This window comes from Oncorhynchus tshawytscha, linkage group LG03 (assembly GCF_018296145.1).
Source record: "Oncorhynchus tshawytscha isolate Ot180627B linkage group LG03, Otsh_v2.0, whole genome shotgun sequence".
NCBI classification, from domain to species: Eukaryota; Metazoa; Chordata; class Actinopteri; order Salmoniformes; family Salmonidae; genus Oncorhynchus; species Oncorhynchus tshawytscha.
In genome coordinates, this window is record NC_056431.1 from 71,127,918 (window position 1) to 71,154,429 (window position 26,512).

The following is a 26,512-nucleotide window of genomic DNA, read 5'->3' on the forward strand; positions in this document are numbered from 1 at the left end:
TGGAGACAACGATTTAATACAAGGGGAAGTTAAAGCAATGAGTAAGTAGGTATTATACTGAAATGTATTTATCTGTAATTATCTTTTTGATCTCTTACCTTTTATATCCAGTAGAGTTACATAAAGGTGGATAATTAATTATTGACTCTGTGGAATAATGTTTCCGAATTAAAATCAAGGTATTTGGTGTTTCAGAATTGTTTTATGAGTTGTTGTTTTTTTTTTTCAAGTTGACCTCAACATGATCTGTGTTGACATGATCTGTGCTGAAAGTTACAGGGCTGTGACCAGTGGCTACAGTATTTGTGTGTAAATTACCCTGCGAGTCCATGAAAGACCTAGGTCACAGAATCCTATGATGTGGAAAGTCATTTATATACTGTAGTTCAGATATTTCCACTTCTATAGGGGTAGTCATGGTCACTGAGCCTGGAAAAATATATCAACAGTGTATCTGTGTGATAGTCATTGAGAAATCTGACTGAACTACGGTTAATGTGATCTATGTTATAATCATTGAGAGACTGGACTGGACTAAGGTTAATGTGATCTATGTTGTAGACATTGAGAGACTGAACTGGACTAAGGTTAATGTGATCTATGTTATAATCATTGAGAGACTGAACTGGACTAAGGTTAATGTGATCTATGTTATAGACATTGAGAGACTCGACTGGACTACAGTTAATGTGATCTATGTTATAATCATTGAGAGACTGGACTGGACTACAGTTAATGTGATCTATGTTATAATCATTAAGAGACTCGACTGGACTACAGTTAATGTGATCTATGTTATAGATATTGAGAGACTGGACTGGATTTCTCTGTGCACGTCATAGTGTTGAATGAGCCATTTTGTCTTTTAAATTATTTTTTTTAAACTTGAGCTTCATGTGTTGCCAACACGGCCCTACAACTATCATTTAAGGCAAAGTTGTTGAGATGGTGAAAATCCCTTCACATACCTGGGGATAACCATCACCAGCATACACAACACAGCTTTATACCACTGGACTGTTGTGGTTGATAAGCATTGAGATAGCAACACACTGTTCCCCATGCACTGTGCTCCATTGCATTAAAAGATCAAATAGATCTAACTGCTGCTGTTTTTCTGAATGACCAACTCAGTGTTTCTGTGCAGTAGTCTATCTCCACATGCTCTCGTCTTCCAAAAATAACAAACTACGAAATGATTATGCACAGAGATAGAGAGCATTTTACAATCTAGCTGCACATGCAGTTGAATGAAAAGTCACTTTTGTAGCCTCTGTCCTGATTAACTACTGCACTGGAGTTTAGTCCATTTATTCTCAGGTTGCAGGTATTGGTGCCTGACTGTAAGAAATCTCCTATATTCAGCTAAATCACACCGAACAGTAACACACAGACTCACTTTACCCTACAACTGTGTGTTTTTGCTATTCATGACGCAAACTTCAGTCTTTCTGGAATTTACGGTGGATTTCAAATGTATATCATTGAGTCTTCAGTGCTGCCATGTGTTGAAAATCATTTATAGTATTATTGCTCACAAATGTATCACTGTCACGCCCTGACCTTAGAGATCCTTTTCATGTCTATATTTTGGTTTGGTCAGGGCGTGAGTTGGGGTGGGCATTCTATGTTGTTTTTCTATGTTTTCTTTTCTATGCGTTTGGCCTGGTATGGTTCCCAATCAGAGGCAGCTGTCTATCGTTGTCTCTGATTGAGAACCATACTTAGGTAGCCTGTTCCCACCTGTGTATGTGGGTAGTTGTTTCCTGTTTTGTGTTGTGTCACCTTTCAGGACTGTTTCGATTTTTTGTTGTTTCACTTTGTTATTTTGTATTTTGTGTTCAGTTATATTAAATGAACATGGACACTTACCACGCTGCGTTTTGTCCGATCTTTCCTGTTCCTCAGATGAAGAAGATCGTTACAATCACATTGAATACATACTGTATATATTACAGTACATGTACTGTAATTCCCTACATGTGTCACGTTCTGACCTTAGTTCCTTTGTTTTGTCTTTGTTTTAGTATGGTCAGGGTGTGAGTTGTGGTGGGCAGTCTATGTTTGTTTTTCTATGTTGGTTTTTGAGTTTGGCCTGGTACGGTTCTCAAACAGAGGCAGGTGTCGTTACTTGTCTCTGATTGAGAATCATACTTCAGTAGCCTTTTTCCACCTGTGTTTGGTAGGTGTTTATTTTCTGTTTAGTGTGTCATCACTAGACTGGACTGTTTCGTTTGTTCGTTCTTCCTAGTTGTTATTTTGTTTAGTGTTCAGTTTTGATTATATTAAAAATCATGAACACTTACCACGCTGCACCTTGGTCCTCACCTTCTTCCACCGACGACGGCCGTTACAAAATGTGTCTGTTTCATTGTGTATTTATCTTAAATTATAAACTGGGTGCGTCGAGCCCTGAATGCTGTTTGGCTGACAGCTGGGGTATATCAGACCGTATACCACGGGTGTGACATAACATGTATTTTTACTGCTCTAATTACATTGGTTACCTGTTTATAATAGCAATGGCAAGGCACCTCTGGTTTTTTATGTATGGTGAATATACCATGGCTAAGGGCTGTGTCCAGGCACTCCGCATTGCATTGTTTATCTTAAAAATATACAAGTAAAACATTGTGAAGTATAACTTCAAACCATACAGCTCTAATTATATATTCTATGATCCCATCATTGCAAATGTTCAGATTTCAGATTGGGACAAAGCTTGCTCCATATCCATGCATCTCTGTCTATGCAGTGAAGTTAATCTGTTCGGTACAAACCATAATCTGTATTAGAAAAGGGGGCGGTTAGTTTAGCGGTTGAGCCAGTAACCAAAAGGTCGCTGGTTTGAATCCCCGCGCCCACTCTGTGAAAATTCTATTGATGTGCCCTTGAGCAAGGCACTTAACTCTAATTGCTCTGGATAAGAGCGTCTGATAAATGCATTGACGTTTTAGTCCATCATAGATTGGCCTAGAATACTGTGCTTTTTGTTGGGTGGATTATAACATTGTGTGAAGGGAAATGCACACAGTTTAAGTGATTGTAGAGAAGGAGAAAAGGAATTACTCTGTCTGCAAGGCTCTAATAACAGGAGGGAAAATTGGTATCTTCGTTAGAGAGACAATTCAATTTAAGGAGTGGCTGCGGTTCTGGGTTTTCTGGACTCCGACCTGCTGTTGTAAAAAAATATGGAGATTTGTGCACATGCGGGATCCACTAGCCTACCTCCTTTCAGCTGCTGCTCAGTGCTCAGTGCTCAGTCACTCCATATCTCCACTGCCACTTGTACACAAAACAGTTAGAACAAACGTAGTTATTTGTCTGTTGTAACCGTAGGCTATTACAAACATAAGCACGACACAAACAGTTTTCATGTTATTTTTCAGGAGGGGAGTTACATGCAGATATTAAGGGAAAGCCTTACATTTACAAGGCTTGCTGTTTAAAGTAGCTGGAACAAAGCGTCAGAGCCTTGACTGAAAGGCAAGTTCCTCAACTTCTGATGTTTATCAGTTCTTTGAGAGTGCAGTTTTACTTATTTAGTTTCTATTTATTTTTATAGTATTATTTAGGATCATCCCAGATTCCTACAAACTTTTTGAGAAATAAACCAAATCTTTTGATAACAACACAGTGTGTGAGTCTAGCAATACCACCCTGCTGGCTCTCATATGAAGTTAAGTAGGTCTACACCTTGTTGATACCTGGATGGGAGACCAGATTCTGCTGTAAGTGGAAGTGGTGTTGGAGGGCCAGTAGAAGGTACTCATCAGTTGTGTTGGAGGGCCAGTAGAAGGTACTCATCAGTGGTGTTGGAGGGCCAACAGAAGGTACTCACCGGTGGTGTTGGAGGGCCAGTAGAAAGTACTTATCAGTGGTGTTGGAGGACCAGTAGAAGGTACTCATCGGTGGTGTTGGAGGGCCAACAGAAGGTACTCATCGGTGGTGTTGGAGGGCCAGTAGAAGGTACTCATCGGTGGTGTTGGAGGGCCAACAGAAGGTACTCATCGGTGGTGTTGGAGGGCCAGTAGAAAGTACTCAACGGTGGTGTTGGAGGGCCAGTAGAAGGTACTCATCAGTGGTGTTGGAGGGCCAGTAGAAGGTACTCATCCCTATAACTAAGGACCAGATCCTGATACATCAATGTATGCCATCATTGTGAATTTACACACAGGGTTTGACTCATGGTCATTAACAATCCCATGGCACTTGTTGCAAGAGAAGGGGTGCTAACCGGTGTCGTGGATTAACATTTCCAACCTAGCAGCCCATAATACTATGGCTACCTCAGTTCCCAGTTGGATCATTCAATCCCTTTTATCTCTGAAATTCTTCCCCAAGTCAGTGCTGCATATTTCAATGTGCTCTTATTCAACTTGGTATACTACTGAGGGTTAGCTAAAATACTGACATACTGAAAGAAAACATAATATATAATATATGGTATACACAATTTCCTTTGCATTGCATAATTTCAATTAAAAACTGGAGTGGCCTGTTAGTAAAGTATACAACATTAAGCTGAGAAAAATCTAGTTTAATATAGGATGCATTTTAAAGGGAAAATCCTAGTGCTTCCATGTTGGATTCATATGAATTAAGGATATGTACTCATTGATTTGTGAAGAATATAACTTATAAATACCTAATGAACTTAGTTCAGCTGTCGTACCCCATCAGAACCCAAAATACGAGCTTGCTTTACTCCAATCTTTGTAAATATTGTAAATGTAATAAAAACACTGCATAGACTCAATGTGCTTAACTATAATTTTGATATCTTGGTTGGTCAGACCTTGCATCAATAGCTCTGTCTATGAATTTAAGAGTGGTTACATTTCTCCAGGCCCACCTCTCAGCTTTTTACCAAAACAGAGGTGGGGTAGCCTTTGTTATTGTTTCAACTGTGGATTTCCCCTTTAAACCAATCTAAAGGTGGAATTGAATCAGGCTCATGTCATCAACGTCCAATCTATCACAGACAAACAAAACGGTATGCATCACAACTAGCTAACCAGTTTGTAGCAGTCAGAGTTTCTTTAGGTGTATTTTAGTATTAAAAAAAGTAAACTCTGGCTTTTATGTGATACAACCATCCACCTAATCTCATTCACCATAAGGTTACCTTCCACCTTTCGCACTCAGAAAACCCAACAGGGAACAGGCCTCTGCTCTCAGCATCTGTGGCAAAAGATGTTTTAAATCTGAAAGTCATATCAAAATGGAAGCAATTTCCATGCTGATGGACCTTCATATCAGCCTCAGTCAGAGAAGCCTCACCTGAACATTTCTGCCATCAATATTTCACAGACATTTCATGCGAGTCTTCTTTTGACTGCTGGTGTGATGAGCTGTGATGGTGATGGATATGGTGGAGCCGTGCTCTTCTGTACTCTTAATGCAGGGCCTCATTTCACGAATAAGAAATAATGGCCTGATGCACGCTTTCTGTGAGTACTCTTTTTGAAATGCGATTTTCAACTATAATGGAATCTGAATTAATGTGTTAACAACAATATGAGATCATCGGGTGTAATATCCAAAATACAAAATGTAGAAAGATAGAACAATCAGTGTTTCAGGGACCTATGGCCCTACTTTTTAATAATCAAATGGCCGTCCTCAGAGAGGTAGTTGATACATGATAGAGACCTTAGAGGAGAGGTGAGGCAAGTTTTAGTTAAACTATTCTTAGGTCTGTAAGTTCGGGAGATCTGGTTGAAAAACTACATTGACTAATTCAAACAGAGACTCTACCAATTATAATTAGTTAATTGTATGTGGAAATTGTTTGTTTTTTTGCACGTTTTCTAGCTGCAAAAAAATCACCCTGAAAGGTGGCACTTGATGTCCAGATGTATGTCAATTTATCACCCCATGATCTGTCGCTTTAAATGTGCAGCTTGCTGGCACTTCCAGTAGATCTGCAACGTTAACCCGAGTACGTTGACGTCACTAAACTTTTCCACCATATGTGTGTTGAGATGAGGGCATGAGAGGGTGGTTTGATGTGGTATCGCTGAGGACCATCTTTCAGGACAGCCCGTTAACTGTCGTGTTGTAATGTAAGTCAATTCATATTATTTTCATACGTTTTTGGAATTGGATTAGCCTACACTTGTTTCAATAGTTTTGTGTTTGGATGTTGATCGAGTCGCATGTTTGTGTAGCCTTTTTGTTGTTTTCTGTACAAAACACGTCCGCGCAGCCTAGTAAAGAATAATAATGAACTTCTTGCAAGTGCAAAATATGTCGAACTTTCTACATTTGCTATCAATTTATTTGTAGTGCGGATAGGTCCATTCTATTTTCACATATTCTCAACGTTACTCCGTGATGTTGACAATAAACTTTGTAGCGCGCACTCGGACAGGCAGGTTTATTTGCTTCAGCGTGGATGCGAGCGTCAAGTGGCACTAAGTTTTACTGTTGGTAGACATAACGACAGAAGGCAATACTGTATTGAGTGCAATGCTACATATTTGCAATTCGTCTATTGGAATCATGTTTCACAACTGCATGCATAAATCAAGCCACCTAGACACCGTATTTCAGTGCACACGGAAGGTACATTTTCATTATTGCAGTTTATAAAGACCAGATATAATATAACGGTGTTATTACCAGTTGTAACGGTGTTACATTGTCATTTCACTGTGGTAAGCCATACTGCTTAAAAACAGTTGCTTATCGATGTTTCAGACTTTCAGAGAATATGTAATTGCCATACATATTGTACATTTCATTAAACAGCTGATGAAAAAAAATGAAAACAAAAAAATATATACTACTAGGACCTATTTCAATATTGATGATGTTGTATGTTTATTTCAGATATTTGTGACTGCAGTTGTCATTGTCACTGAGTAAGCTCTGTTTTTCACACTTTCACCATGGTACCTTCAGCAGCTTCATACTGGTCATTACTTTGCACTATTTCATCCATGGGGGGAGTCTTTTGCATTTTGCCAAAGATTTGGATTTATTTTCTATTTATTTAACTAGGCAAGTCAGTTTAAGAACAAATTCTTATTTACAATGGCGGCCTACTGAGGAACACTACTTTGTTCAGAGGCAGAATGACCGATTTTTACCTTGTCAGCTTGGGATTCGATACAGCAACCTTTCAGTTACTGGCCCAACGCTCTAACCACTAGGCTACCTGCCACCCCAATTTGTCCTCCAGTGTTTGGGGCAGTGTAGAGATACCGCAGGCACTGTAGTTTTCACCCTGAGGCAAAAGAGGAGCTCCGAATGGAGAGGACATGCAGTCCACGTTTACCTCCAAGAGAACTGTTTATTGCTCTCAGTGCCAAAATGAACTCTGTCCACTAGAGGACATGTGGCATGTCTTTTTGTGGTCATATTTCACATGGTTAATGTACTGCATGATGCTGTCTGTGTCTTTTTCACCGACCATGTCTCATACACCATTTCCATTGATGTATGTTTTGATCTCTGAAGTAGTATTGTAGTGTCTGTGGGAATTTGATGAATTGTATAGCCATTACTGCTCTGTTAAAGCTAGAAACATGAGCATTTCGCTGCACCTGCGATACCATCTGCAAATCTGTGTACGCAACCAACAAACGTTGATTTGATTCGATTCGATTGATTGACTGTTTTATTAGAAACATGTCCACCTACCAAACATTGTCTGTTACAGTGACCATTACCTGAGAAACAAGGATATTTAGCCTAATGTATCTGGGCAAACAATGTTTCCATTGTGAGCAACTGAAACCTGTCTTGATGCCATGTGCAATGCCTTTAGGCTCTTACACAATGAATTCTACCCCTTTTGCAAATCATTGTGAATGAGCCTTTAAAGCCCAGGATAAAGCAGAGAGCCAACTGATCTTTCTTTCAATTTTCAGTGGTCCTCCATGACCGCGAGAGAAGTAGAAGCGGTCATGGAACACTGGGTAGGATTGGAGCGCATAGTTAAATTAAGGTCATAAAAACAAGATGTTATTCAGCTAAAACCCCTGAACTGGCATGTAGGCTAAGGCTACAATGTGTCCTCACAGTTTTGCTGGGTTTAGGAACGTTCCACTGAACTATACCGTACGTAGTCATGCGGAGTTCTGTGAAGGATGCATTTGAAACAAGTCAAGCACCGTCAGTCAGATGTGTGTTGTGTCTGCAATGGCACTTGTTTGAAGTGCAGTAGACTATAGGGAGGAAGTCCCACAGTAATTTAGGTTGACACAGGTTTGGTATATTGACTCAACTGTAGAGTGTACAGAATAACATTCTATCTGATCTAGATTGCCTCAACCGTAGAGTGTGCAGAATAACATTCTATCTGATCTAGATTGACTCAACCGTAGAGTGTGCAGAATAACATTCTATCTGATCTAGATTGACTCAACCGTAGAGTGTGCAGAATAACATTCTATCTGATCTAGATTGACTCAACCGTAGAGTGTGTAGAATAACATTCTATCTGATCTAGATTGACTCAACCGTAGAGTGTGCAGAATAACATTCTATCTGATCTAGATTGACTCAACCGTAGAGTGTGCAGAATAACATTCTATCTGATCTAGATTGACTCAACCGTAGAGTGTGCAAAATAACATTCTATCTGATCTAGATTGACTCAACCGTAGAGTGTAAAGAATAACATTCTATCTGATCTAGATTGACTCAACCGTAGAGTGTGCAGAATAACATTCAATCTGATCTAGATTGACTCAACCGTAGAGTGTGCAGAATAACATTCTATCTGATCTAGATTGACTCAACCGTAGAGTGTACAGAATAACATTCTATCTGATCTAGATTGACTCAACCGTAGAGTGTGCAGAATAACATTCTATCTGATCATCAGCGTATAGGCTAACTCAAAGCTGCCATTTTCTGCCTCTTGCTCCTTAGATCTTAGTCTTGACAAGCCTAAATGTTTTATGGTAAGTTGATGGATTTTCTTTCATTTGATATTTTAAATGTTAGAGAATGCTGTGTCATCAAAATTACATTTTATTCAGTGACTAATTGATATTGACTTAAAGAGAATGGACAGGATCTTAAACACTTACAAATAATTCATAATACATTGTACAAATTCGAATTTATAACAAAAACAAATTGCAGGATCTTAAAAAAAAGAATTGCAGGACGTAACATATAAGAAATGGAGGATTTGGCCAATCTTCGGGTACCCGTTTTGGCTTGTTACCACTGCTTTCAAAACTACTGACTGAAATGATACAAAAACATTTATAATGCATCTTTAATAGTTTTGTCACTTAGCCATTGTGCCAGGGTTGAGGATTTCCCTTTGCCTAACCTTACAGCAACAACAGTATTCTCCTCAGTGTACTCAGTCAACACTTTCAGTGGTCTTTCCAGTCTGTCTGAGTCTTAGACCATACTCACGCGGACTGATAACATCATCGCATTCAGCCGATGCTTACTATCCCTCACTGTCACCGAGATCTCACTGAAATCTCCATCACTCCAAGCCTGGAAGCTGCCTCTATCACTTACTGCTGCATTCTATTGGTCAGAGTTTACTTTTAACCCCATCCTTATAACAGAAAAAATATATATCTTGAACCAAATAGGCCCACTCCTGATGTGACTAGTAATTGAGGTAAACTTAAAAGGTGATGGACACTCAGTGGAGAACCTGCACTCATCTCAAAGCAATGCTAATAACTAATATCATGTCTAGCAGGCAATAATGACGTGTCTAAATTGTTCTTTCTTTAATGGAGGACAGTGTGTGGCAGGAGCAAGTCAGTGAAACAGAGACTTTTGATGTTTTTGTCTTGCTTGACTTGTGCATTGACTCCCTGAAATGTCAAAGCTTTGAATTTCAGACGTAATTAGTGAATTAATCCTCTCTGCACTTATTACACATCTCAATTAATCATTGCCCCTTGCCAATGATGTGGTGGAAAGTTATTAGGTCCTGTAATATTCCCCCTTCAGTGATTATAAAGTATTTTGTCTTAACTGTTCCAGGCAGATGGGCATTGTTGTTATTGAATAAAGACTTTCCAAGCTGTGATGGGACCCTTTGTTATTCAAACAATGTATGGAACTGGAAGTCTTTTAGAACCACCCGAGCTACTGTATCAAAGATAATACTGTATCAAAGATAATACTGTATCAAAGATAATACTGTATCAAAGATAATACTGCTCAACTCCCAGGCACACTTTATAATGTATTTTCACTGTCAATGTTTTCTTAATGTCTCAATTGACTGCACTTTTGTGTGTTTTCTACTTCTGTACAAATACTTTGCATTAGGAAAGCATTGTAAAACAATCACAGACTGAGTTGTAAAAGAGTAGTACATTTCTGAAAATCCATTTTGTGTGAAATCATGTTGGAATGAAAACATTCTAATATTCATGACCTCATAGAAAAAAGGTATTGTGAATGAAGTAAAGAACCACAGGGATGCTGGCCCTTGTTGACTCCAAAGCTCGCCACATTTGTGTCAAGTTGTTTGGATGTCCTTTTTTGTGGTGGACCATTCTTGATAAACACAGGAAACTGTTGAGGGTGAAAAACCCAGCAGCGTTGCAGTTCTTCACACAAACCTGTGTGCCTGGAACCTACTACCATAACACTTTCAAAGGCACTTCAACATCCTTCTTTAACCTGGCTCCTCCCATTAATCTACACCGATTGAAGTGGATTTAACAAGTGACATCAAGAAGTGATCACAGCTTTCACCTAGATGCACCTGGTCAGTCTGTGTCATGGAAAGAGCATGTGTTCTTATTGTTTTGTATACTCAGTGTAAATATATATGTTATCCACTGTATAATAAGACATTTAACAGCTCATACATGACAAGTAAATAAGCATTATACCTTTTTAAATATGTTAATTAAATATCTTACAATGTCCTTGTTATTAACGTATTTCATGTGTACTGCTACATTCTTTGGTCTGGTACTAAATGTGCAATATTCTCTGAGCACAGCCAGACTGTCGGGATGTCCTTTAAAAACAAGCTCTCAACAGTTTGATCTCCAAGGAAGTGGTGACCACTGTACAAGGGCGGTCAGAGACACAATATATCACTTCGCATAGATTCTGGTGTTCCACCAACGTCAGCAGGGAAATGGCTTTGTAGGATTTCATAATTTGTGAGACCATACCAGAGCAACCAGAAATGAATTCTTAGAGCGTTGTAATACAGTGGCAGCTTGCTATGCCACTGATTATAATTACAAGTTAAGTATAACTATAAGAAATCTAAGATGTATCAAACCAATTGTATGCAGCTCGGGGCTCAAGTTATGCATTTGGCTAGATGTCAAGATCAGCTTTTTGGTTACAACAGAGACATTCAGTCCCCTCCTGGATCAAGATCCCTGTTGCCTAAATAGTTTTGTGTCAAAGACCTTCCCTCTCGGTCTCGAGTGAGCCCCACCTCAGTAGGCTAGGTTCTGGGTACTCGTACCAGATCCGTCTCAGCGGAGGCGGGATGTCCATTAATTCAGAGTTGAACATCGGCACACACGTTCAACAGTCCTCCACGTGCTTTCCAGTCTTTGTTCATATCAGACACAGCTAAGTCATTGATAACAAAGAAAGGTTTACAAAGGCCTACACTATGGAGCTGCTTGCTTGTCAAGACATGAACATTATTTACACAAATCACTGGTTAAATACAAAGTGAATATTGTAATAATGCTATTCTGTAGTCTAGCACTATATAATTGTTTAAAAAACAGATTAATTCCCGAAGTCGTTCATTTATCAGCTGAACATCAACTGTTGGGTGAAAAGAGCAGCAACTCCTCATATAGATGATTGCTGCTCAGAAAGAAATGTGTTCTAATAATCCCAGTCACTGCGTAACATTCCTAAATGCAATCTCGGGAAAATACAACAGTTTGGATGGTAATTACTGAAAAGAGGGGGATCCCAGCTGCATCAGACAGGTGATCATGCTTCAGTCATGTAGCCACCATGCTGCATCAGACAGGTGATCATGCTTCAGTCATGTAGCCACCATGCTGCATCAGACAGGTGATCATGCTTCAGTCATGTAGCCACCATGCTGCATCAGACAGGTGATAATGCTTCAGTCATGTAGCCACCATGCTGTATCAGACAGGTGATCATGCTTCAGTCATGTAGCCACCATGCTGCATCAGACAGGTGATCATGCTTCAGTCATGTAGCCACCATGCTGCATCAGACAGGTGATCATGCTTCAGTCATGTAGCCACCATGCTGCATCAGACAGGTGATCATGCTTCAGTCATGTAGCCACCATGCTGCATCAGACAGGTGATAATGCTTATTTCTAAAATAGCACAACTGCCTGATAATATGGACCATGTACAAGCCCCAAAGATTTTAATCAATATGTTATTGGGCACATTTCTGGAGGGGAACATTACATTTGAAATTGTTTAATATAGGCTATAATGTATGTCATCATTGAGGGGGGGGGGGTGATTTTATTTTGGTTTTCTAAACAATCAGTGTAAATATCAGATTTTATGGTAGGCTATAAAAGGTACTGGCCCAGACTGCAAATGAAACATGAGATCACCAACGATTTAAATTCTGCGTGCAAAACTAGCTTTTCATTTGATCTTGGCCCTGGCCAGTAATTTTCTCATTTGGGCCACTGTCAAATTTACAATGACTTATAGCGACCTTTAATAAAATGACTCTTGTTGACTTCATGCATATTTGGAATTGAACGTTCACTCTGCAGCACATTTTCCTCACACATGTCCTTGTAAACTGCAGTGTATTAACGAAGCAACTAAATATAAGCGTTGTAATTATTTATTTTACCCCTAATCTTTGACAGTAACATGAATAAACTTTTAATAGTTTGGTGTCAAAGGTGATGTAAAGCTTAATAAAATGCAGAATGTCATCATGGTTATATGATGTCAGGTCTATATTGGTGTCTCGATTCAGTCGAGCCTGCATTGCAGATCTTTCCCCTATGGTTTAAACAAAATCACAAAATGGTTGTGGGGACTGTAAGAACCTATTTTTACTAGTTAGACTAGTTTTCATTAGACCTGTGTGTTTTTTTGTGGTTTTCCCACCTTTATTTAACCATGTAGGGAAGTTGAGAACAAGTTCTCATTTACAATTGCGACCTGGCCAAGATAAAGCAAAGCAGTTCGACACATACAACAACACATACACAAACATACAGTCAATAATACAGTAGAAAAACAAGTCTATATACGATGTGAGCAAATGAAGTGAGATAAGGGAGGTAAAGGGAAAAAAAAGGCCATGGTGGCAAAGTAAATACAATATAGCAAGTAAAACACTGGAATGGTAGATTTGCAGTGGAAGAATGTGCAAAGTAGAAATAAAAATAATGGGGTGCATAGGAGCAAAATAAATAAATAAATTAAATAAATATAGTAGGGAAAGAGGTAGTTGTTTGGGCTAAATTATAGGTGGGCTATGTACAGGTGCAGTAATCTGTGAGCTGCTCTGACAGTTGGTGCTTAAAGCTAGTGAGGGAGATAAGTGTTTCCAGTTTCAGAGACTTTTGTAGTTTGTTCCAGTCATTGGCAGCAGAGAACTGGAAGGAGAGGCGGCCAAAGAAAGAATTGGTTTTGGGGGTGACCAGAGAGATATACCTGCTGGAGCGCGTGCTACAGGTGGGTGATGCTATGGTGACCAGCGAGCTGAGATAAGGGGGGACTTTACCTAGCAGGGTCTTGTCGATAACATGGAGCCAGTGGGTTTGGCGACGAGTATGAAGCGAGGGCCAGCCAACGAGAGCGTACAGGTTGCAATGGTGGGTAGTATATGGGGCTTTGGTGACAAAACGGTTTGCACTGTGATAGACTGCATCCAATTTGTTGAGTAGGGTATTGGAGGCTATTTTGTAAATGACATCACCGAAGTCGAGGATTGGTAGGATGGTCAGTTTTACAAGGGCATGTTTGGCAGCATGAGTGAAGGATGCTTTGTTGCGAAATAGGAAGCCAATTCTAGATTTAACTTTGAATTGGAGATGTTTGATGTGGGTCTGGAAGGAGAGTTTACGGTCTAACCAGACACCTAGGTATTTGTAGTTGTCCACGTATTCTAAGTCAGAGCCGTCCAGAGTAGTGATGTTGGACAGGCGGGTAGGTGCAGGCAGCGATCGGTTGAAGAGCATGCATTTAGTTTTACTTGTATTTAAGAGCAATTGGAGGCCACGGAAGGAGAGTTGTATGGCATTGAAGCTTGCCTGGAGGGTTGTTAGCACAGTGTCCAAAGAAGGGCCAGAAGTATACAGAATGGTGTTGTCTGCGTAGAGGTGGATCAGAGACTCACCAGAAGCAAGAGCGACATCATTGATGTATACAGAGAAGAGAGTCAGTCCAATAATTGAACCTTGTGGCACCCGCATAGAGACTGCCAGAGGTCTGGACAGCAGACCCTCCGATTTGACACACTGAAATCTATCAGAGAATTAGTTGGTGAACCAGGCGAGGCAATCATTTGCGAAACCAAGGCTGTCGAGTCTGCGGATGAGGATGTGGTGATTGACAGAGTCGAAAGCCTTGGCCAGATCAATGAATACGGCTGCACAGTAATGTTTCTTATCGATGGCGGTTAAGATATCGTTTAGGACCTTGAGCGTGGCTGAGGTGCACCCATGACCAGCTCTAAAACCAGATTGCATAGCAGAGAAGGTATGGTGAGATTCGAAATGGTTGGTAATCTGTTTGTTGACTTGGCTTTCGAAGACCTTAGAAAGGCAGGGTAGGATAGATATAGGTCTGTAGCAGTTTGGGTCAAGAGTGTCCCCCCCTTTGAAGAGGGGGTTGACCACAGCTGCTTTCCAATCTTTGGGAATCTCAGACGACACGAAAGAGAGGTTGAACAGGCTAGTAATAGGGGTGGCAACAATTTCGGCAGATAATTTTAGAAAGAAAGGGTCCAGATTGTCTAGCCCGGCTGATTTGTAGGGGTCCAGATTTTGCAGCTCTTTCAGAACATCAGCTGACTGGATTTGGGAGAAGGAGAAATGGGGAAGGCTTGGACGAGTTGCTGTGGGGGGTGCAGTGCTTTTGACCGGGGTAGGAGTAGCCAGGTGGAAAGCATGGCCAGCCGTAGAAAAATGCTTATTGAAATTCTCAATTATAGTGGATTTATCAGTGGTGACAGTGTTTCCTATCTTCAGTGCAGTGGGCAGCTGGGAGGAGGTGTTCTTATTCTCCATGGACTTTATAGTGTCCCAGAACATTTTTGAGTTAGTGTTCCAGGAAGCAAATTTCTGCTTGAAAAAGCTAGCCTTGGCTTTTCTAACTGCCTGTGTATAATGGTTTCTAGCTTCCCTGAACAACTACATATCACGGGGGCTGTTCGATGCTAATGCAGAACGCCATAGGATGTGTGGGCAGTAGTTTGTAAACAAAGATACGCTGTGCAATGGAAGGTTTAAATGGATTCCAAATCCACCTGCCCTGTCTCTTATGACAACACTTAGCCTCAGGTTGCACACATTTGTTTTTTTTTCAGTCACTTAACTTTTAACAGCAGATTTATCAGAAAAGAATGCCTTTCCAAAAAAAACTTCCAATCATGTGTAATTTCTGTAAATGCAATTTTGATAAGCTTGTTGAGATGGGACCAACCTGCTTACTAAATCCATAATTTTCTCATGCAGAATGTCTCAGAACCTATAATGGCATACTATGTGTATTTGGTTGGTCCTAATCTCCTGTGGGCATATTCTGTGTTTAGACCAAGAGAATTTGCCAGGGCTGAATGGGGTGCTTGAGATCAGCATTTGTTCCAGGTTATTTGGACATATCAGGATTGGGTGAAGACAGTTTTTACACTGCTTCACCTCAAGTGAGCCCACACGAATAGGGGGGGGGGGGACTTTGTTTTTGCCACAACTCTCTGTATGAACACAGAAGTTAATCTCGCAGTTGAACAAATTCTGTGAGATTAAACCTCCTGGGTTAACAGAGATTAGAATTGGATGTAGCCTAAAATATTAAACACTGCAGACCTTTCCATTCATGACCATTTTGGAGGAGCACTGCCTACTGTCACAGGTCAGAATGGTGTAGTAGTCAATTCACAGCTAAGGCAGAGAGGAAGTACATGATAAATGTTGCACAGTTTTCACATTTAGCAGACACTCTTATCCAGAGCAACTTACAGTAGTGAGTTAATACATTTTGATACTGGTCCCCTGTGGGAATTGAACCCATAACCCCAGCGTTGCAAGCATCATGCACTACCAACTGAACCTATAAACAGTTTGTTACTGCTTGTTTTGAGAGAAACAAATTCCCACATTTTCAAGTGTAATGTTTTGTATTTTTGAGATGTTACGATGTCTTTTACTTCCTTAACCCTGATGTTTACTGTCATCTTGAATCCATGCTAAGGCCAATCCCACCACTATAACTAAGTTAGAGTAGTCGCCATGAAGTTAAATTGATAAGGCTGTTAATTGTAGAATTGATCAGGCTGTTGATTGTGGCCTGTGGAATGTTGTCCCACTCCTCTTCAATGGCTGTGCAAAGTTGCTGGAAATTGGCGGGAACTGTAAAACAGTTTCTGACAGTTTGTGTAGAAATTCTTCGGTTGTGCAAACTCACAGTTTCATCAGCTGTTCGGGTTGCTGGTCTCAGACCATCCCACAGGCGAAGAAGCCGGATGTGGAGGTCCTGGGCTGGCATGGTAACATTTGGTCTACGGTTGTGAGGCCGGTTGGACGTACTGCCAAATTCCCTAAAATGATGCTTGAGGCGGCATATGGTAGAAAAATGAACATTCAATTCTCTGACAACACCTCTGGTGTACATTCCTGCAGTCAGCATGCCAATTGCATGCTCCCTCAAAACTTGAGACATCTGTGGCATTGTGTTGTGTGACAAAACTTCACATTTTAGAGTGGCCTTTTGAGAGAAATAAGCTTTTTGTGCATATGGAACATTTCTGGTATCTTTTATTTCCACCCATGAAACATGGGATCAACATTTTACATTTTGCCTGTATATTTTTGTTTATTTGCGAGGAAGTTGCTACCATTTAAAAGTTTTGCTACCATTTATTTACAAGCTGCTTATGTCATCAATGATAATCTTATTGAGTTGTGTTGTAAATCACATCAAGAAAGAACGTTCACCTCTTTTCACTGTTTTAATGTCGACCACTTATTGTCAAAACAAACTCACAGCAGTTGAATATCAATGAGTTTCAAACAGTCACATCGTGGACATAGTTATACTTTTGAATTAATTAATAACAGTCTCCAAAATATAATTTGTTGATGAATGTGTTATTGCTTTTTTAATTGAGGTAATAGAATATGGAACATAGCATTGCACAATTAGCTAGTTAGGATTCAAGATGGCTGCCTGTTCTGGATTAATTTATGTTGTACATCTCTGCTATACCAGAAGCTGCAACCTTCCCTACACTTCCTTATCAGAAACAGCTTTTTCCAAGGATTCACATGTCTATCTCATTTCTGTTATGGTTAGTATTAAGTGCATTAAGGCTATGCTTGAGGCTGTTTTGCAGTGTTAGATCAATGTATGCTGTGTTAGATCAATCTATGCCGTGTTAGATCAATCTATGCCGTGTTAGATCAATCTATGCTGTGTAAGATCAATGTATGCTGTGTTAGATCAATCTATGCTGTGTAAGATCAATGTATGCTGTGTTAGATCAATGTATGCTGTGTTAGATCAATCTATGCCGTGTTAGATCAATCTATGCTGTGTAAGATCAATGTATGCTGTGTAAGATCAATCTATGCTGTGTTAGATCAATCTATGCTGTGTAAGATCAATGTATGCTGTGTTAGATCAATCTATGCTGTGTAAGATCAATGTATGCTGTGTTAGATCAATCTATGCTGTGTAAGATCAATCTATGCTGTGTAAGATCAATCTATGCTGTGTAAGATCAATCTATGCTGTGTTAGATCTGTTTTGATCTGGATTCAAAGGTTGAGTGTTTTTATCTCTTGTTCCCTTGTAATTGTGTTGCCCTCAAAACATCATTTTTTTCGCTGGTATGTTTCTTTTTTACTCAAACAGACCTTGTAAAGGCGGCTCTGAGTTTTTAGTTCTCAGATCTCTTGTGGTATAGTGTGAGAACTTTATTACTTAGCCACCCATCGTGGAGTGGATTACGTGTCAAGTGTCTGCATTCACGGTAGCCTGGCAGACATTCCCTTCGTTCAGCTCCACAGGAGTTGACGAACAGTGTTCGGAGCTGACGGCTCACAGAACCCAGCTAAGCAGAGCTAAGAAACAGTCTGGCATTGGCACTGACATTACGACTGCTGGAAACACAGCAAGGCATGTCTTTTGTAGACCAACACCCCTTGAGAAATGACCGGCATGTATTTCTGAAAAGTTTCTCTTTCTATTTTTGTCAAAGAGAGCTTCTGAGAAGGAATCGATTTGTGAAAATATCACACTATGCGCAAAATGGCAGCTTTTAATGTCCACATGATTCTGTAATGACTTTTTATGTCTCTTTTATTTCTAGCAGGGTGCCATTCATATCACACTCATTAGTCTTGATTTCCCATTCATTTTCAAGCTCCCCAGCCTCGCGGCGCTTTGGCATTTTTCATCGCTTCTGACAACATGCCTGTAGTATCCTACTGCTCGTAATGAATCGGGGAATTATCTGTATTTTATTGGTTTGTTTAGTGCTTTAGGGGGAAAGGGCTGATAGCTCCATTCGTCCTCAATGGGCCAGACTGCATATCTCATCATGGCAGGCCTGAAACGTCTTTGGGTCATATATTTTGGCAAGGCTGCAGACGGTGTGATACATAACTTAGGTCCGATAAGTAAGTTATTCATTCTGGTTCCCTCAATCAGTCAAGGCTAGAGAGAACTCCCAGGCAGACGCCCTCATAAAGTTAATCCACATAAAAACTAATGAGATTTATAGGGTAACCATTACAATGCTGCCTCCTCGTGCCAAAATAATACGTATTTACTCTGTTTAATGCTGTTGTTTATGCTCACAGTTGACTTGTCAGTTCTCGAGGCCTGCAGATCAGGGTGTTGATTCAAAACTCTGAGCATCCTTTCTCTATCCTTGGATCAGTTGATTCATGGTTGATGTTCGAAGCGATTATCGCATGATTTTCTCAAAACATATTTTCTGTATTGAACTCTGAATGGATCAGGGTCATCTTTGCAGTATAGGCTACAGGCTTAATAGTATGGTTAGCTCACTGAAGATGATTGTTTATAGTCAAATGTTATTTACTGTCAAAACCAAGGGCTGTGTGAGCGTGTGAAGTCAAGTTGTACCAACGTTGTATATTGCAATTGTATTTCTCACCTGACAAAGGTACACATTTCGTCTTTAAGGGTGTTAGACGTCATCAACTGGCTGAATAGGGTTGCAGAATTCTGGGAACTTTCAATAAATTCTCTGTTTTTCACAAAATCACAGTTGGAAGATTCCCGGAATCAGGAGGGAATAAACTGGACATTCAGAATCCTTCAACCAGGATTTCTGGAAAACCAGAGAAAACCAATGTCCCTCGAATTTTGCAACCCTATGGCTGACAGAATCAAAGACTTCCTTTCTCAGTGTTGTCCCACTAAGGATTTGGGAGAGTTCCTTTTGCTCCGGATACAATATTTATTTGAGCGACAGAATTAAAGTGCGATTCTAACTAGGCCTGTCAAACTGTAAAAATAATGAATCACGATTAATCACATGATTTTCTGAAGTCAATCGCAATTAATCTCAACTTTTGAATTTGCTCAAATTTGTCCCTAAAATATTTTTTTCATTTAAAAAGCAGTGCATTGAGTTACAGGCATACTGTACTATGCTTCGACTTTAATGGACGGAAACACAAAACCTTCTGTATCAGAATGTTTTTAACAGGACCATAAACAACACAAACTTCACTGTAACGTACTATTACATTTATTAGCTAGTAATGCTCCCAATGTTTAATTAAGGCATTTTAAATTAGTTCTCCCAATTTCTTATTAGAGGGCTGACTATATGAGAAAATAACTGTCTCTATGAATAACAAGAACATAGGGCTTTTAACCCTCTACTGCACACATTTAGGTTTTTCATGAAAATAAATAGTCCATCCTATTTTTTGGAAGATTTAGGCCTTTAATAGTAAAAAATACAAACACTTTACCCCCCCACATATAATTGTTTTATCGCTGTGCCATAACGGTACTAAAACACCAAGAAAAATCTCATATTTTCAGAACATTTATAATGTGAAATATAAATGAGTAGAAAGCATTATTTTTACAAGGTGGGCCTGAACTTGTATTTCACTGCCTCTCAAACCTGATTCTGGGTCAGTTTTTCTTTGCTGTCACTGTCCTCAAGCTGACACATATTCTAAGTGTCGTGTTTTTGGCTATGCCGGATTAAGTGATATGACATGCTATTCTATAAAATCCTTTCTCCGTAATTAATATTATCTGATTGAGCTAATCATGTAAATGTAATTAACTCATTGGATTGGTTACAGACATGTCATCACATAATGTCATGTGTAGAAATGGTAAAAAAATATATATATATGGGGGTGAGGGGCAAAAAGGTTTTCTGTTGCCTGAGGGCAATGATGTGAGGTAGAGCGTTAAACACTGGAACAGCCGGGACATTCAGTCTATAAGTATCTGCTAGAGAACGTTGTCGGGCAGCCTATTAGCATACACAGGGCCTAATGAATACTTTTCATATATGCTATTGGAAGAATAATCATTTGGTTGTGTTTATGATGGTCTTAGGTAACATTAGAATAGAGAATAACAATTATTTTAAAGAATATAATAACATTTTCATTTGTTTTTGTTACTCTATTCCAAGGCTATTCAACTCTTACCCTACGAGGTCCGGTGCCTGCTGGTTTTGTGTTCTACCTGATAGTTAATTGCACCTACCTGGTGTCACAGGTCTAAATCAGTTCCTGATTGCAGGGGAATAATGCAGTGGAACTGGCTTTGAGGTCCAGAGTTGAGTTTGAAGGTTCTAGGCTATAAGTTAAAAACCACTAGTTCAAGGGTCAAATCCATCACAAGGAGATCCGTTATCATTTTGTTTGGGCAGGTCTAAAGAAAAATTGTGGAAATTAGAAAAGGTATATCAATATAAAACAGTAGCATATTTTAAGTTCATCATGTTACTAGTATTTGCTTAATAGCCTGAGCCAGTACTCATGTGCAAGTGTTTAGCTGCCGGGACGAGTGCCCATGTGCTGAAGGCATGGACAGTGGAGTGGCCATTTGCTGAATGCATGGACAGTGGAGTAGCCATTTGCTGAATGCATGGACAGTGGAGTGCTCATGTGCTGAATGCATGGACAGTGGAGTAGCCATTTGCTGAATGCATGGACAGTGGAGTGCTCATGTGCTGAACACATGGACAGTGGAGTGCTCATGTGCTGAACACATGGAGAGTGGAGTGCTCATGTGCTGAACACATGGACAGTGGAGTGCTCATGTGCTGAACACATGGACAGTGGAGTGGTTATGTGCTGAACACATGGACAGTGGAGTGGTTATGTGCTGAACACATGGACAGTGGAGTGGTTATGTGCTGAACACATGGACAGTGGAGTGCTCATGTGCTGAACACATGGACAGTGGAGTGCTCATGTGCTGAATGCATGGACAGTGGAGTGGTTATGTGCTGAATGCATGGACAGTGGAGTGGTTATGTGCTGAACACATGGACAGTGGAGTGGTCATGTGCTGAACACATGGACAGTGGAGTGCTCATGTGCTGAACACATGGACAGTGGAGTGCTCATGTGCTGAAGGCATGGACAGTGGAGTGGCCATGTGCTGAAGGCATGGACAGTGCGGATATTCTTGGAAAAAGTGACATTTGGAAATAGAGCTGCACCTCTTGAATTAGGAGAGTTATTTGACAAAGGTAAGTGTCATAGAAACTGCAGAATATGCACATACTGATACTATATATAAATCAAAACGTTTTACCAGCATGCAAATCTGAAGGAGGATTTGATAAAGTGGTGCTCCTTTCCCTGCCTTGTCTTTAGGCTAACTCTTATTAGGTGTGAAATGAGTTTGGGAATAGTTTAGGTGTTGTTTCAATGGGCCAGCTATGTTGGCTGGCATAGTTTGTTTCCCTTTGCTCATCAACTCGGATAGAGTCAAGGATATATTTGTTTCATTATTCTATAGGCCTCCTGCAACACAGAGCATGTTTTCCTTTTGATTAGTAATAGAGTAAATTATACAGTCCAGTAACAGCTCTTCTTTTTACAAAGTAAAACGTTAAAGAGAATGATATAAACTATCAAGGCGCACGGTCAAATAATTTGCCATGAACATGAGCGCCAATGCTGATAAATAGGCATAACTAAGTTGTAAAGAATGAATTGCATAAATAAATACAGTGCTTTCAGAAAGTCTTCAGACCCCTTCACTTTTCCCACATTTTGTTACGTTACAGCCTTATTCTAAAACGGATTAAAAATATATATCATCAATCTACAATACCGCATGATGACAGAACAGTTATTTTATTTAAAAAATATATTTTATCAAAAACAATCTGAAATATGACATTTACATAAGTATTCAAACCCTTTACTCAGTACTTTGTTGAAGTACCTTTTGGCAGAGATTATAGCCTCAAGTTTTCTTGGGTATGACGCTACAAGCTTGGCACACCTGTATTTGACGAGTTTCTCCCATTCTCCTCTGCAGATCCTCTCAAGCTCTGTCAGGTTGGATGGGGAGCGTCACTGTACAGATATTTTCAGGTCTCTCCAGAGATGTTCGATCGGGTTCAAGTCCGGGCTCTGGCTGGGCCACTCAAGCACATTTATCAAGGATCTCTCTGCACTTTTCTCCATTCATCTTTCCCTTGATCCTGACTAGTCTTCCAGTCCCTTCTGTTGAGAAAGATCCATACTGCATGATGCTGCCACCACCATGCTTCACCGTAGGGATGGTGCCAGGTTTCCTTAAGATGTGACGCTTCGCATTCAGGCCAAAGAGTTCAGTCGTGGTTTCATCAGACCAGTGAATCTTGTTCCTCATGTTCTGAGAGTCTTTAGCTGCCTTTTGTCAAACTCAAAGTGGGCTATCACGTGCCTTTTACTCAGGAGTGTCTTCAGTCTGGTCACTCTACCATAAGGCCTGATTGGTGGAGTGCTGCAGAGATGGTTGTCCTTCTGGAAGGTTCTCCCATTGCCGCAGAGAAACTCTGGAGCTCTGTCAGAGTGACCATTGGGTTCTTGGTCACCTCCCTGCTAAGGTCCTTTTCCCCCAACTGCTCAGTTTTGCTAGGCTGCCAGCTCTAGGAAGAGTCTTGGTGGTTCCAAACTTCCTCCATTTAAGAATGATTTAGGCCACTGTGGTCTTGGGGACCTTCAATGCTGCAGAAATTTTGGTACACTTCCCCAGATCTGTGCCTCGACACAATCCTGTCTAGGAGCCAGACTGACAATTCCTTTGATCTCATGGTTTGGTGTTTGCTCTGACATGCACTGTCAACTATGGGATCTTATATAGACAGGTGAGTTCGTTTCCAAATCATGTCCAATCAATTGAATTTACCACAAGTGGACTCCAATGAAGTTGTAGAAACATCTCAAGGATGATAGGTAGGCTGTCATTGTAAATAAGAATTTGTTCTTAACCTCTCTAGGGTACGTGGGACGGAAGCGTCCCCTGTCAACAGCCAATGAAACTGCAGGGAGCCAAATTCAAAACAACAGAAATCCCATAATTAAAATTCCTCAAACATACATGTATTTTACACCATTTTAAATATACACTTGTTGTAAATCCAGCCAAAGTGTCCGATTTCAAAAAGGCTTTACGACGAAAGCAAACCAAACGATTATGTTAGGTCAGAGCCAAGTCACAGAAAAACACAACAATTTTTCCAGCCAAAGAGAGGGTCACAAAAATCATTAACCTTTGATGGTATTCATCAGATGACACTCATAAGACTCCATGTTACACAATACATGTATGTTTTGTTCGGTAAAGTTCATATTTAAATCCAAAAATCTGAGTTTACATTGGCGCGTTATGTTCAGTAGTTCCAAAACATCCGGTGATTTTGCAGAGAGCCACGTCAATTTACAGAAATACTCATAATAAACTTTGATAAACGATACAAGTGTTATTCACAGAATTAAAGATATACTTCTCCCTAATGCAACCGCTGTGTCAGATTTTTAAAAAACTTTACGGAAAAAGCAAACCATGCATAAATCTGAGTACGGCGCTCAGACGACAAATCAAGCCAAATTGATATCCGCCATGTTGGAGTCATCATTAGTCAGAAATAGCATTATAAATATTAAATTACCTTTGATGACTTTCATCAGAATGCACTCCCAGGAATCCCAGTTCCACACTAAATGTTTGTTTTGTTCGATAATGTACATCATTTATGTCCAAATAGCTACTTTTGTTAGCGCGTTTTGTAAACAAATCCAGAGTCACGAAGCGCGTACACTAGGAGCAGACGAAATGTCAAAAAGTTCTGTTACAGTCCGTAGAAACATGTCAAACGATGTATAGAATCAATCTTTAGGATATTTTTAACATATATATTCAATAATGTTCCAACCGGAGAATTCCTTTGTCTGTAGAAAAGCAATGGAACGCAGGTCGCTCTCACGTGAACGTGTGAGACTGAGCTCATGGCTGCTGGCAGAACTCTTACTCATTCCCCTCTCATTCGGCCCCACTTCCCAGTAGAATCATCAAACAAGTTTCTAAAGACTGTTGACATCTAGTGGAAGCCTTAGGAAGTGCAACATGACCCCATAGACACTGTGTGTTCGATAGGGCAAGAGTCGAAAAACTACAAACCTCAGATTTCCCACTTCCTGGTTGGATTTTTTCTCAGGTTTTTGCCTGCCATATGAGTTCTGTTATACTCACAGACATCATTCAAACAGTTCTAGAAACCTCAGAGTGTATATGCATATTCTAGCTTTTATGGCAGGCAGTTTAATTTGGGCATGCTTTTCATCCAAAATTCCCAATGCTGGCCCCTACCCTAGAGAAGTTAACTGACTTGCCTAGTTAAATAAAGGTTAACTTAAAAAAATTATCAATGGAAATAGGTTGCACCTGAGCTCAATTTCGGGTCTAATAGCGAAGGGTCTGAATAATTATGTAAATAAGGTATTTCTGTTTTTTATTTTTTATAAATGTGCAAATAATTTTTTTTTCCCTTTGTTATTATGGGGTATTGTGTGTAGCTTGATGAGGACATTTTTTTTATAAATCCATTTTATAATAAGGCTGTAATGTAACAAAATGTGGAAAAAGTCAATTAGTCTAAATACTTTTCGAATCCACTGTATTTGTGAAAATATATATTCATGACAAGATATGAAAACGATAGTCATTTATTAATTGTATTGACCCTGTATTGTTACCGTACCCATATCTTTACGCATGAACCAATCACATCTCGTCTTTTCTTCTCTCTGCTCCTAATGTCACAATGGCCACAATTCGTCATAATTTTTATACTGTTCTAAATTAAATCAACCTGTTCACCTTCCTTTTTCTTCAGTTAGGCCTGATTGAAATTAAATTGTGAACTAAAGTGCACAATTATCCGTTTCTTTTGCCCATTCATTCATTTAGCCTACGACATTCATTCAGTGAGGCGAGAGAGACACATTAGCACCTAGCTGGATACCAACGTCTTAACAGCGCTTTTGTCTTGGCCCCTTAAGGTAGAAATAGGTGTGAAAACAACTCCTAAAAAAGCTCTCAAAACTTTTCTGTTTGTGATTTCAAAATTCTGACTTCTGAGCAATGTTAAATAGAAACATTTAGGAAAAGTCCGGGAACGAGCTGGAGGAATTGTTCTTCTTCTTTTTAATTTTTTTTACAAAATCAAATGTCAGCAGTCGTTGGCCCATGGTTCTGGTGTTAAACCTATCCAACAAAGTAATGAATTCCACAGAAGACAATAAAAACAGTTAAGTCTGAGTTAGAGGTCGACCGAATAATCGGAATGGCGGATTAATTAGGGCCGATTTCAAGTTTTCATAACAATCGGAAATCAGTATTTTTTTTGCGCAGATTTTGCCAATATATTTTTTTGTATTATTATTATTTTTTTTACACCTTTATTTAACTAGGCAAGTCAGTTAAGAACACATTCTTATTTTCAATGACGGAACGAGGCAGAACGACAGATTTTTACCTTGTCAGCTCAGGGGATCCAACCATTGCAACCTTACAGTTAACTAGTCCAATGCTCTAACCACCTGATTACATTGCACTCCACGAGGATCCTGCCTGTTACGTGAATGCAGTAAGCCAAGGTAAGTTGCTAGCTAGCATTAACCTAATCTTATAAAAAACAATCGACTGCCGTTGCTCCAATGTGTACTTAACCATAAACATCAATGCCTTTCTTAAAATCAATACACAAGTATATATTTTTAAACCTGCATATTTAGCTAAAATATATCCAGATTAGCAGGCATATTAACCAGGTGAAATTGTGTCACCTCTTGCGTTCATTGCACGCAGAGTCAGGGTACATG

The 26,512-nt window shown here is 39.8% G+C and overlaps 1 protein-coding gene across 4 annotated transcripts in view; it reads left to right on the plus strand.

Moving 5' to 3' along the window:
* Window positions 1-5,947: 5,947 nt before the first annotated feature.
* The window catches only part of LOC112242962 (PTB domain-containing engulfment adapter protein 1), a 166,334-nt gene continuing 145,769 nt past the window's right edge, over window positions 5,948-26,512 (plus strand). For all 4 annotated transcript variants that reach the window (XM_024410817.2, XM_042319954.1, XM_024410837.2 and 1 more), the window contains exon 1: window positions 5,948-6,068. The gene's annotated coding sequence lies outside the window, so the exon portion shown is untranslated. The remainder of the gene's footprint in view (window positions 6,069-26,512) is intronic.